Below are 12,516 nucleotides of genomic sequence, written 5' to 3'. Positions count from 1 at the left end.
AAGAAATTCAGCCTCATTCACATTCAGAATTTCTCCAGAATTTTTTCTGAATGTGAATAAGGCTAACTCAAACTTTACTGCCATTCAAAAAAAAAGGGGGGGGTCTACAATTGACTGGATAAATGTATGCTACTGAAGGTTAATAAAAAACTATGTTTAGGGGCGCCTGACTAGCTCAGTCAGTGGAGCACATGACTCTTGATCTTGGGATGTAAGTTTGAGCTCCATGATGGGTACAGAGACTACGTAATTAAAAAAATTTTCTTAAGAAATATTACTGAAAAAATTAACTATAGGGGCACCTGAAAAAATTAATTATAGGTGGCTCAGCCAGTTAAGCGTCTGTCTTCGTCTCAGGTCCTGATCCCAGCATCCTGGGATCGAGCCCCACAGCAGGCTCCACGCTCAGTGGGGAATCTGCTTCTCCCTCTCCTTCTGCCCCTTCCCCTGCTTGTGTTCTCTCTCTCTCAAATAAATAAATTAAAAAAAAAAAGAAAAAATTGACCATAAAAAAACTATGTTTCTATTTCTTTCCCTGAAATACTGTTACTAAACAGATGGTTTTAGACTTACTGTTTAGAATTTCTTGAAACTGAGAAAATATGACAATTCAGCCTTATTTTTCTAAATAACTAAATACTGAATACATCATGTATATGTACCATAATTTACCTATCCCCTACTCATGGGCATTTAGGTTGTTTCCAATTTTTGCTATTATAATGTTTCAAACATTGATAACTTCAATTGTATTGGTAATATTCTAGTTCTGAGGACGGGTGGAAAGTTCATGAATTTTTTTTATTATGATCATAGCTTACATGTATATAACATATTACTTGTAAATATCGAAACTAGTTCATTAAAAAATAAAACAATAAACTGTTGTGCAAACATTGTTGAGCATTTCCCTTAGGACAAATTCCCAGGCACTGGGTGGCTTAGCTGGCTAAGTGTATGACTCTGGATCTCAGCTCAGGTCTCGATCTCAGGGTTGTGAGTTCAAGCCCCATGTTGGGCTCTATGCTGGGCATAGAGCCTACTTAAAAAAATAAATATTTATATATATTTATTATATATTATTTATATATATTTTATAATAAAAAAAATTCCCAGAACTGGAATTATTGCATCAAAGAGAATGCATACAGGCATATCTAGTTTTATTTGGCTTCTCTTTATTACATTTCAGATACTGCATTTTTTTTTAAAAAACAAATTGAAGGTCTGTGGCAACCTTGCCTTGAACAAGTCTATCGACACCATTTTCCAACAGTATTTACTCACTTTGTGTCTCTGTGCCATATTTTGGTAATTCTTTAAGTATTTCCCAAAACTTTTCATTATTATTATATTTGTTATGGGAATCTGTGATCAGTGATCTCTGACACTATTACTGTAATTGATTTGGTATACCATGAACTGCACCCATACAAGACAGCAAACTTGATGATGTTGTTCTGACTGCTCCACCCACCAGCCATTCCCCCATCTCCTCAGGCATCCTGATTCCCTGACACACAACAATATTGAAATTAGACCAATTAATAACCCTATAATGGCCTCTAAGTGTTCAAGTGAAAGGAAGAGTTGCAGGTCTCTTGGCTTTAAATAAGAAGCTAGGGCGCCTGGGTGGCTCAGTTGGTTAAGTGACTGCCTTCAGCTCAGGTCATGATCCTGGAGTCCCGGGATCGAGTCCCACATCGGGCTCCCTGCTCAGCAGGGAGTCTGCTTCTCCCTCTGACCCTCTTCCCTCTCGTGCTCTCTATCTATCATTCTCTCTCTCTCTCAAATAAATAAAATCTTTAAAAATAAATAAATAAATAAATAAAAAGCTAAAAACGAATAAGCTTAGTGAGGAAGGCATGTCAAAAGCTGACAGACCAAGAGGAACCATATTTGGACCTGAAGGGGAGATCTCTGAAATTGAGTATATACAAAAGTCAATATTTATTTATTTTTAAAGATTTTCTTTTTTCTTGTGCCAGTTAGCTAAGTTGTGAATGCAAAGGAAAAGTGTTTTTGGTGTTTTTTTTTTAAGATTTATGTATTTATTGATTTTATTTTTTTAAAGATTTTATTTATTTATTTGACAGAGAGAGACACAGCGAGAGAGGGAATACAAGCAGGGAGAGTGGGAGAGGGAGAAGCAGGCTTCCTGCTGAGGAGGGAGCCTGATGTGGGGCTTGATCCCAGGACCCTGGGATCATGACCTGAGCTGAAGGTAGATGCTTAACGACTGAGCCACCCAGGCGCCCCAAGATTTATGTATTTATTTTAGAGAGAAAGAATGAGAGTGCGAGCAGGGGTAGGGGCAGAGGGAGAGAATCTTTCAAGCGGACTCTCCACTGACAAGGAGCCTGAGGCAGGGCTGGATCCCACATCTCATGAGATCATGACCTGAGCCAAAACCAAGAGTCAGACACCCAACTGACTGAGCCATCCAGACACCCCAGGAAAAGTTTTGTTTTTTTTTTTAAGATTTTTTTATTTATTCATTTGAGACAGAGAGAGAGCATGAGCAGGGAGTCCATGTAAGGCTTGATCCCAGGACCCTGGGATCATGACCTGAGCCGAAGGCAGACGCTTAACCATCTGAGCCACCCAGGTGCCCTCCTCCCACTGGAAAAGTTCTTAAAGGAAATTAAAAGTGCTACTCCAGGCGTGCCTGGCTGGCTCAGTTGGTACAGCATATGACTTGATCTCAGGGTTGTAAGTTTGAGCCCTACATTGGGTGTAGAGAGTACGTGAAAATAAAAATCTTTAAAATAAAAAAATAATAAATCAAATAAAAGTGCACTCCAGTGAATGCATGAATGATAAGAAAGCGAAATGCCCTTATTGCTAATATGGAGAAAGTTTTGGTGGTTTGTATTAACAGATCAACCAGCCACAACATTACCTTAAGCCAGACTAATCCAGAGCAAGGCCCTCCCTCTCTTCAATTCTGTGAAGACAGAGAGGTAAAGACGGTGCAGAAGAAGCTAGCAGAGGTAGGTTCTTGAGATTTAAAGAAAAAAGCCATTTCCATAACATAAAGTGCAAGGTGAAGCAGCCAAGTACTGATTTAGAAGGTGCATCAAGTTATCTAGAAAATCTATCTAAGATAATTAATAAAAGTGGTTCCACTAAACAACAGATTTCCATTGTAGGTAAAACAGCCTCTATTGGAAGAAAATGCCATCTAGGCCTTTCATAGCCAGAGAGAAGTCAATGCCTGCCTTCAAAGCTTCAAAGGACAAGCTGATTCTCTTGTTAGAGACTAATGCAGCTGGTGACTTTACCATTCCAAAAATCCTAAGGCCCTTAACAGTTATGCTAAACCTACTCTGCCTGTGCTTTATCAATGTAACAACAATGCCTGGATGACAGAACATCTGTATACAACATGGTTTACTGAATATTTTAAGCCCATTGTTGAGACCTACTGCTCAGAAAAAAAGATTCCTTTCAAAATTAAAACTGTTCATTGACAATGTATCTGGTCACCCAAGAGCTCTGATGGAGATGTACAATGGAATTTATGTTGTTTTCATGCCTGCTAACAAACATCTATTCTGCAGTCCATGGATCAAGGAGTCATATCAACTTTCAAGTCTCATTATTTAAGAAATACATTTCATAAGGCTATAGTTGCCATACAAAGTGATTCCTCTGATAGATCTGGGCAAACATTTTCCAGACAGGTTTTCCATTTCCAGAAAACCTTCCTGCAATGATTCACCATTCTAGATGCCATTAGGAACATTTATAATTCATAAATTAGAGGTCAAAATAGCAACATTAACAGGAGTGTGGAAGAAGCTGATTCCAACCCTCATGGCTGATTTTGAGGGGTTCAAGACTTCAGTGGAGGAAGTAACTACATATGTGGTACAACCTCATGATAAAACTCTAATAGATGAGGGATTGCTTCCTTATGGATGAGCAAAGAAAGTAGTTTCTCAAGATGGAATCTACTGCTGATGAAGATGCTGTGAAGACTGTTGAAGAAATGACAACAAAGGATTTAGAATATTACATAAACTTAACTGAGTTTCTTAACTTAGTTGAGAAAGCAGTGGCAAGCTTTGAGTGGACTGGCTCCAATACTGAAAGAAGTTCTACTGTGGTTAAAATGTTATCAAACAGCTTGGTGTGCTAGAGAGAAATCGTTCATGAAAGGAAGAGTCGATCGATACAGCAAACTTCACTGTTGTCTTATTTTAAGAAACTGCCACAGCTACCCTAACCTTCAGCAACCACCAACCTGATCAGTCAGCAGCCATCAACATGGAGGCAAGACCTTCCACCAGCAAAAAAGATTATGACTTGCTAAAAGCTCAGACGATGGTTAGCATTTTTTAGCAGTAACTTATTTTTTAATTAAGGTATATATATTATCTTTTTAGATGTAATGCTATTGCACTATCAAGTAGACTACAGTATAGTGTAAACATGACTCATATGCACTGGGAAACCAAAAAATTCATTTGACTCGCTTTATTACAATATTTGTTTTATTGCAGTGGTCTGGAACTAAACCTGCAATATCTCCAAGATATGCCTGTATTTAAAATCCTGACATCTGAATTGCTAAAATCAAAAACACAAGAAACAACAAATGTTGGTGAGGATGTGGAGAGAAAGGAACCCTCCTGCACTGTTGGTGGGAATGCAAACTGGCACAGCCACTGTAGAAACAGTATGGAAATCCCTCAAAAAGTTAAAAATAGAACTACCATTAGATCCAGTAATTGCACTACTGGGTATTTACCCCAAAAATACAAGAACACTAATTCAAAGGGATCTGTGCACCCCTATGTTTATAGCAGCATTATTTATAATTGCCAAATTGGGAGCAGCCGAAGCATCCATCAATAGATGAATGGATAAAGAAGACACAGGGCGCACATACACATTGGGGTATTATTCAGCCATAAAAAAGAAGGAAATCTTGCCACTTGCAAGGACATGGATGGAGAAACAGACCCTTAATTATAGAGAACTGATGGTTACCAGAGGGGAGGTGAGTGGGGGGATCGGTAAAATAGGTGATAGGGATTAAGGAGTGCACTTGTGGTAATGAGCACTGGATGATGTATGGAATTGTTGAATTACTGTATTATACACCTGAAATATAACACTGTATGTTAACTACACTGGAGTTTAAAATAAAATACAATTTTTGAAAAAGAGGAAAAAAATAAAAGATATGCCAAAAAAATAAAATGAAATAAAATTCTGACACTTAATGTCAGACTGCCTTCCAGAAAGGTGTACTAATTTATAATTCCAACCAACCAACAAGATATGGTCAACACTGGCATTAACAAATCTTAGTTTGGGGTGCCTGGGTGGCTCAGTCGTTAAGCGTCTGCCTTCAGCTCAGGTCATGATCCTAGGGTCCTGGGATCAAGCCCCACGTCGGGCTCCCTGCTCAGCAGAGAGCCTGCTTCTCCCTCTCCCTCTGCCTGCCTCTCTGCCTACTTGTGCTCTCTCTCTGTCAAATAAATAAATAAAATCTTAAAACACACACACACATACACACAAATCTCAGTAATCTTTGCTAATTGTAAACGTGAAAATTCAAATTAATAATAAGTAAAGAGAATTTTTAAAAGAATTCTTCAAAAGCTATTTTGCTTTGAAACACGCTAACTCATGTTACACTGGTGCCAGATTAATCTTCCAAATAAATAGTTTTTTTTTTTTTGAAGATTTTATTTATTTATTTGACAGAGAGAGACACAGAGAGAGAGGGAACACAAGCAGGGGGAGTGGGAGAGGGAGAGGCAGGCTTCCTGCTAAGCAGAGAGCCCGATGTGGGGCTTGATCCCAGGACCCTGGGATCATGACCTGAGCCGAAGGCAGACGTTTAACGACTGAGCCACCCAGGCGCCCCCCCAAATAAATAGTTCTGATCATGTCACCCTCAATGACTCCTTTACATTAGTGGTTAGAGAGCTCTGGAGTCAAACTGCAGGGTACAAATCCCAGTTCTACCACTAACTGGCTGTGTAATCTTGGCAAGCTGTGCCTCAGTTTCTTCATCTTCAAATGTGGGCAATAATGGTCCTATCTAATTGGGTTATTTTGAGCATTATGCTCAAAATACAGTTTAATACAGTTGATCCTTGAACAACACAGGGCTTAGGGATGCCAACCCCCTATGCAGTTGAAAATCTGAGTATAACTTTTGAGTCACCCAGAACTTAACCATTAATAGCCTACTGTTGGCCAGAAGCCTTACTGATAACATAAACACAGTTAACATATACTTTGTATAAGTATTATACCGTATTCTTACAAAACTTTTAACTTTTTCTTAGTTTTTTTTCAGTATTTCTAGGTTATACAATTCATGTTTTTTCAAATTGTTGCAAATCTCCAAAAAATTTTCAATATATTTAATGAAAAAAATCTGAGTACAGGTGGACCCGCACACTTCATATCTGTGTTGTTCAAGGGTCAATGGTGTATGTCAAATGTTTAGAATAAATGCCCACTGGGGACGCCTGGGTGGCTCAGTCGGTTAAGCATCTGCCTTTGGCTCAGGTCATGATCCCAGGGTCCTGGGATCGAGCCCCGCATTGGGCTCCCTACTCCACGGGAAGCCTGCTTCTCCCTCTCCCACTCCCCCGGCTTGTGTTCCCTCTCTCGCTGTGTGTCTCTGTCAAATAAGTAAATAAAATCTTTAAAAGAAAAAAACAGAATAAATGCCCAACTCAATAATGTCAGTCAGTTATCTTCTTACCTCTTTTCACTCCCTCACCCGGACTCTCCCCAGGGTACCTTATACTCTAACCAGGCCAAACTACCTGCTCTCAGCTGTTGTACCTCTGCTTTTCTACCTTCATGTCCTTAATCATCCTGTTTCTTCTTGGGAGAGATCCTGCCATATTTTTTTTTTTACAGAAATTATACCCAACTTTTAAGGATTCACATGCCGTCTTCACAGATTTCATTGAACTGCCTGTTTGTTAGCCTTCTCTGAACTGTAAATGCACTTTGCATGGTCAAATAAAACCTATGTTTTTGCCCTACTCTTGTAGTTGTCTCATTTTTCCTACTAGATCACAAATTCATAGAGAATAGGGTATCTTAAATATATATATCCCACCCCCCCATACACACTCCAGATGAGGAAATGGATCCAGAGAGATAAACCGGCCTAAGTTCACCCAGCCAGCTGGAGGTCACACTAGAAATAGAATCCACACATCCTGAACTGGCCCAGTGCTCTTCTCATCAGAACCTGCATCTTGAGTTTCCTAAAGGCAGGGATCATGACTCACTCATTCTTTTAAGGAACATTTAAATTGGTTAGACTGAACAGACAAAACCACCATTTCTTTGAAACTTCAGACCTTCATCAAATATGTCAGCAAACCCAAACAGTTTTTGTAGATATCTCATTCAACTTGGGGGAAAACCAGGTACCATTACATAATAAGATTTCAAAGTGTTACCTCGGGTATAAAAAAAGATGGCCTGTCTCAGAGCTTTGACTAAGTCAGTTATGAGAATAGCAACAGTAGTAATATGTACTGTTTCTTTCTTAGTAGCATACAGTCTCAGTTGCTTAGACAGCAATATTCAAGACTCTCTTGCTTACTGATGATATTTTCTTCAACTTGCTTTCTACAAAGCTGATCAAAAGTGAAAACTACCACTATATTTTATTTTATGCTGAAAAATGCCATGTCCACTTGATAAAAATATTGTTCAATGACTAAATAACTTTGTGGTCTACAAAAAAGCCACTAATCTAAATATAACATCTAGAATGAAAACTAAATACCCAGAGTTGGATCTATTCCAAGGCTATATTTATAGAGAATAACAAGGACTATTATTAAAAACAAAACAACCTATAGAAAACAGGTATCATACAAAAAAAAACTTCTAAATTTTTTCATACCAAAAAAAAAATGTAGAAGTACTTTTTTTATTTGCTTTTGGAGAGTGGCAAGGCATATTCAATAGATATTCAAGCACAGAAAGAATGCGCCTTCCCCAGCATGTGCCACGATCCAGTTTCTTGCAGCAGCATCTGATCAGGAGAATACAATGCCGCTACTTTTACTGTTAAATCAGTCAAATTCCTCCACTGCCTGAGGGAATCAACTAGCTCATTTTACCTGCCTATGAACATTTTATGGAAAGAAATAACCTTACTTAAATCACAAATGTAGCTACCTTAGCAGAGAACATTCATTCCAATTATAATGTCCTACCTTTTCTTCCTCATGAAGGAAATCTGATAAAGAATTTTAATCTTCAATAAATAATCCATAAAGGCCTGACAAGCTTCATGATCCTGGGTGAAGTGACACAATATTTGTGTGTGAGACTGTATTTATTTACTTATTCCTCACTAGATTTATGAATAACGTCTACACAACGATATATATTTTTTAAGTCACAGTAACATATGGGGCGACAAACATTAAACTTTGTTCTCTTAGAAAATAACTTTCAATTGGAGAAGTGAGAGAATGGGGTTAAATCAAATCACCGGAGAGGCACTCTTTGAGATCCAAGTTCTTTTTGAAGTTATAACAAATAATATTCCTTTCCTTTTGTTTCCTTCATTTTATTTAGGTACACATTCCTACTCCATAAAAACCCTTCCATCCCTCCTACCCCTTCCGACTATGAACAGTAAGATAACATTACAGTGGACTGGAAACAGAAATTCCCAGGCTTTCCTCAAGGTAAATCCAGGATCGAGTCTCTCTGGGATGCAAAGAACTGCGCCTCTTTCACTGCAATTTTCTTTCAGAACCACCTTTCACTTTCCTTCCTTCCCAAACACTGACCCGTCCGTGCTCGGGATAGGGGTGGAAGTGGGAGACACTCCGCGCAAAGCCTCCAGCAAGTCAGACTCTCCCCAACCTAACCGGCACTTCCAAGGCCGCGGTGGCTGCGGCTCTTCCTTCAGCCCCGGGCGCGGCCAACCCTCGCTTCCCCAGGGCAGGGCTCAGCTCAGGTCCATGCAACCAGCCAAATCAGGCCCGCACCGGGCCGCCTCGGCCCGGCCCGCCCGTCCGCAGCAGCCCCTGGACCCCCGCCAGCGGGGCTGGGCGTGGGCCCCGGCGGCCACCGCCCCGCCAACTCGGTCTCGGGAGGAGAGAGTGAGCCCCACCCGCTACGCCCGCCCCAGACCTACCTGCAGGGGAGAGCGGGGCTCCTGGACAGCGGCCACGGGCCCGAGGGCGGTCGCCCAGGCGGCTGGAGCCCGTCCCGGGGACTCCAAGTATCCCTGGTGGGGCAGGGCGGGGAGAGACGCCGGGGAGCTGCTCCAGGCCAGCGCGGCCCGTCGCGAGGGTCGCGGGGACCTGGCTCTCCCCTCAGCACCAGTCCACCGCCGCCGCCGCCATTTTGCCTTCCACTCGGTGTCGCCGCCGCCGCACTCCGCCGCAGGTTTCCCGGATGTAGGCATTTCCCGGCGTCGCTTGCGCGGGGGCCGAGGACTGGGGGCTTCTGTCCGCCCGGCCGCCAGCAGCCGGCGCGCGGCCTGCGGCCTGCCACCCTCCCCCGGTCGCCCTCTTCTCAGCGTGTTGGCGAGCGTCGCCCCGCGTCGCCCCCGCCTGGCGCTGCCCAGGTGACTCGCCCTGGCTCGTGGGATCAGGCTCTCCCCCTCCCAAGTCCACTCATTTCAGTGTCTTTTTTTTATTGAGCTCTGTCTGTGCACGGATAGAGAATAAGACGCGCATCTCAAGGAGTTTAATTCTCAGAAGGAAACAGCAATGAGTTGCCCTGAAACCTCGCTGTGGGAACCAGGATCGAGATTTCTAGAGGCTTTGAAATGAATTGAGTTTTGCTTAGCACTCTCCTCGAGTAAGTCTGTAGTTAAGTATTTGCGGAATCAGCCAGATTAATATATTCTTGAGCCAAGACAGGGTTAACAGAGTTTGGAGATTTTTAACCTGTCAACCGAATCGGTAGACGGGGAAGTCATTATTGCCATAATTGGAATAACGGTGACTGTCAGAAGAGGTTTTATTTCTTGCTAAGTTGAATTAGAAGTTTGGGATGGGATCATTAGGCTTATGGTGTTTGCAAGTACCATCTACCCTTTGTAAAGAGTGTCTTTGCCAAATCTGCCTCTAGAAAATACAGTATTTTCAAACATCTTTCTTTTCTTTAAGATTTTATTTTTTAAGTAATCTCTACACCCAACATGGGGCTGGAACTCACAACCGGAAGATCCAAGTCACAGGCTCTACCGACTGAGCCAGGCAGGAGCCCCTCAAACATCTTTTCATTCTTCTACTAGAGACTAACTATAAAGATTTTCTTCGAATTAAAAGACTTCTTTTCATGATGTTAAATTAGGTACTGGCCATTGTATCCTGAAGTTCAAATGTGAAAACCTCTGTTAAAAGAAAATATTCCATTCCAAGAGCACTTGGTTGAAGCTCTGTAAGCACAAGCACAGAGATTGTAGAAGATACAGTGTATGACCCAAGGTGGGTCACATAATAGCCTTAGGTCTTACTTTCTTCAACTGCAGGACTAAGTAACCTTTGGAGACCCTTTCAGCCTCAAAATTATATGAATCTAATATGTTCACAGGCCTGCTTGCCCTTCTCAGGATTATGTATCTGAAGAGACATACTGCCCCCCAAATCTTGTCACCTCTGTCATCATCCAGGGAACTTCTTAAGCTCTTCAATTCTAAGCCTAAAGTCGAGTATCTCCATAAACTACTGTTCTGGGGAAATTTCCTAGATTATTCAAGGAGATTAGTGAATTGCTCTATCTGAGACGGGAGGTTTAACTCCAATGAAGCAGGGGGAGAGAAGAGCAGGAAAGAAGAGAAGGAATGATCAGGAAAGATGTAGCAATCCCTAAGATGAAAAGCGGCTGAGGCTGGGGAATGGGGGGAGGTGAAAGAGCAGGGAAATGCTTACTAAGGCTGCTGGATGTCTGGATGGCAATACCTACCACTGCATTTGAAGGGCTTTGTATTGCTGTGATGGAAAACACTTGGTCCAGGCTCAACCTACTCAACTTTTCAATACTTCATGCAAATGGGGACTTGGGGTTTCATTTTATTTTTATCAACAGATGTAGGGGCCAAATTTCATGCTTGGGTGACTGTAGGAATAGGGACAGCAAACATGGAAGAAGTCTGAAGAGCAATGTGGCCCTCGAAACTTAAGTCCTCCCAGTAGCTCAGTCTTAGGGGAAGGCTATAGACTATGAGCAGCCCACGCTTAAGGGGTGAAGAATTGCATTCTGTCTCTTTTTGGGCAGAGAATTTACATAAATCAGTTGGAATTCTGAGCAGATTCGTCTCTTCTCCATTATTTTTTTTTAAACATATCAATATGGACTCATGGATATTTATTTTATAGTTTATTTTATTTTGCTGATCAAATTGTTCCAGCTTTGACTATTGGGAGCTCTTCCAGTTGAATTGGCTTCTGTGTCCCTTTGACATACCCCTCCTCTCCCCCATTATTAAGACATTTAAAAAAATTTTTGTTTTTAAAGATTTTATTTATTTCACAGAGATAGCAAGAGCAGGAACACAAGCAGGGGGAGTGGGAGAGAGAAGCAAGCTTTCCGCTGAGCAGAGAGCCCGATGTGGGGCTCGATCCCAGGACCCTGGGATCACGACCTGAGCCAAAGGCAGATGCCTAACGACTAAGCCACCCAGGCGCCCCTTAAAATTGTTTTTTAAAAGAACTCCCTTACGGGGCACCAGCGTGGCTGAGGTGGTTAAGCATCTGACTCATCTCAGGTCATGAGTTCAACCACCACATTGGGCTCCATGGAGTGTGGAGCCTACTTAAAAAAAAAAAAAAAAGAACTTCCTTACTTTCTGACAGTACAAGATGCTTCAAGCTATCTTATATGTTCCCTGTCTCTCCAAGAAGTCCTTGTTCCTTTTATTGGAGAATGGTATTAGAAACCAAATCTGGGGGCACCTGGGTGGCTCAGTCAGTTAAGCATCTGCCTTCCGCTCAGGTCATGATCCAGGAGTCCCGGGATAGAGCCCTGCATTGGGCTACCTGCTCAGCAGGGAGTCTGCTTCTCCCTCTGCCCTCTGCCCTTTACCCTGCTTGTGCTCTCTCTCTGTCTCAAATAAATAAATAAAATCTTAAAAAAAAAAGCAAATCTAGTTTCTAGGTATGCTTGTTACTACTGGAGTATCATTGTTTGTAGAACATCTCTTGCTAAGAAATATTAAAATTTAACTTCATTCCATACTATGAAGGGGTAAAATCTGTTTTGATGAGTTGCAGCTATTATTTTACAGTCTACTATTACAGTTTAGCTTCTTATGTCCATGGCCTGCACAAAAATTATTGACAGCTGATGTGTTTCTGATGACTCTGTTAGGCTAGTCTGCCAGCTACTGTCCCCCAAAGTCTAGTTATGACAGTTTGGAACTGAACATTAGTTTATTTTTAATTAAATTTTTTTTTAATCTGATCAGCTATACTCTAGTCATTCTACTTCTCACTTCTTACCTACCTCCTCCCCATGGTTTTCTCCCTCCTTGTTCACCTAATACAG

General features: G+C 41.5%; 1 protein-coding gene across 1 annotated transcript in view; it reads right to left on the bottom strand.

Moving 5' to 3' along the window:
* The window catches only part of LATS1 (large tumor suppressor kinase 1), a 49,982-nt gene extending 40,629 nt beyond the window's left edge, over positions 1–9,353 (bottom strand). Inside the window, exon 1 of the mRNA XM_028103390.2 lies at positions 9,155–9,353. The gene's annotated coding sequence lies outside the window, so the exon portion shown is untranslated. The remainder of the gene's footprint in view (positions 1–9,154) is intronic.
* Between the last annotated feature and the right edge of the window lie 3,163 nt (positions 9,354–12,516).

The sequence above is a fragment of the Eumetopias jubatus genome, unplaced genomic scaffold (assembly GCF_037043125.1).
Source record: "Eumetopias jubatus isolate StellerSeaLion01/CBP00866 unplaced genomic scaffold, mEumJub1_p1.0 scaffold_6, whole genome shotgun sequence".
Classification (NCBI taxonomy): Eukaryota; Metazoa; Chordata; class Mammalia; order Carnivora; family Otariidae; genus Eumetopias; species Eumetopias jubatus.
This window is presented reverse-complemented; position numbering and strand designations above follow the sequence as displayed.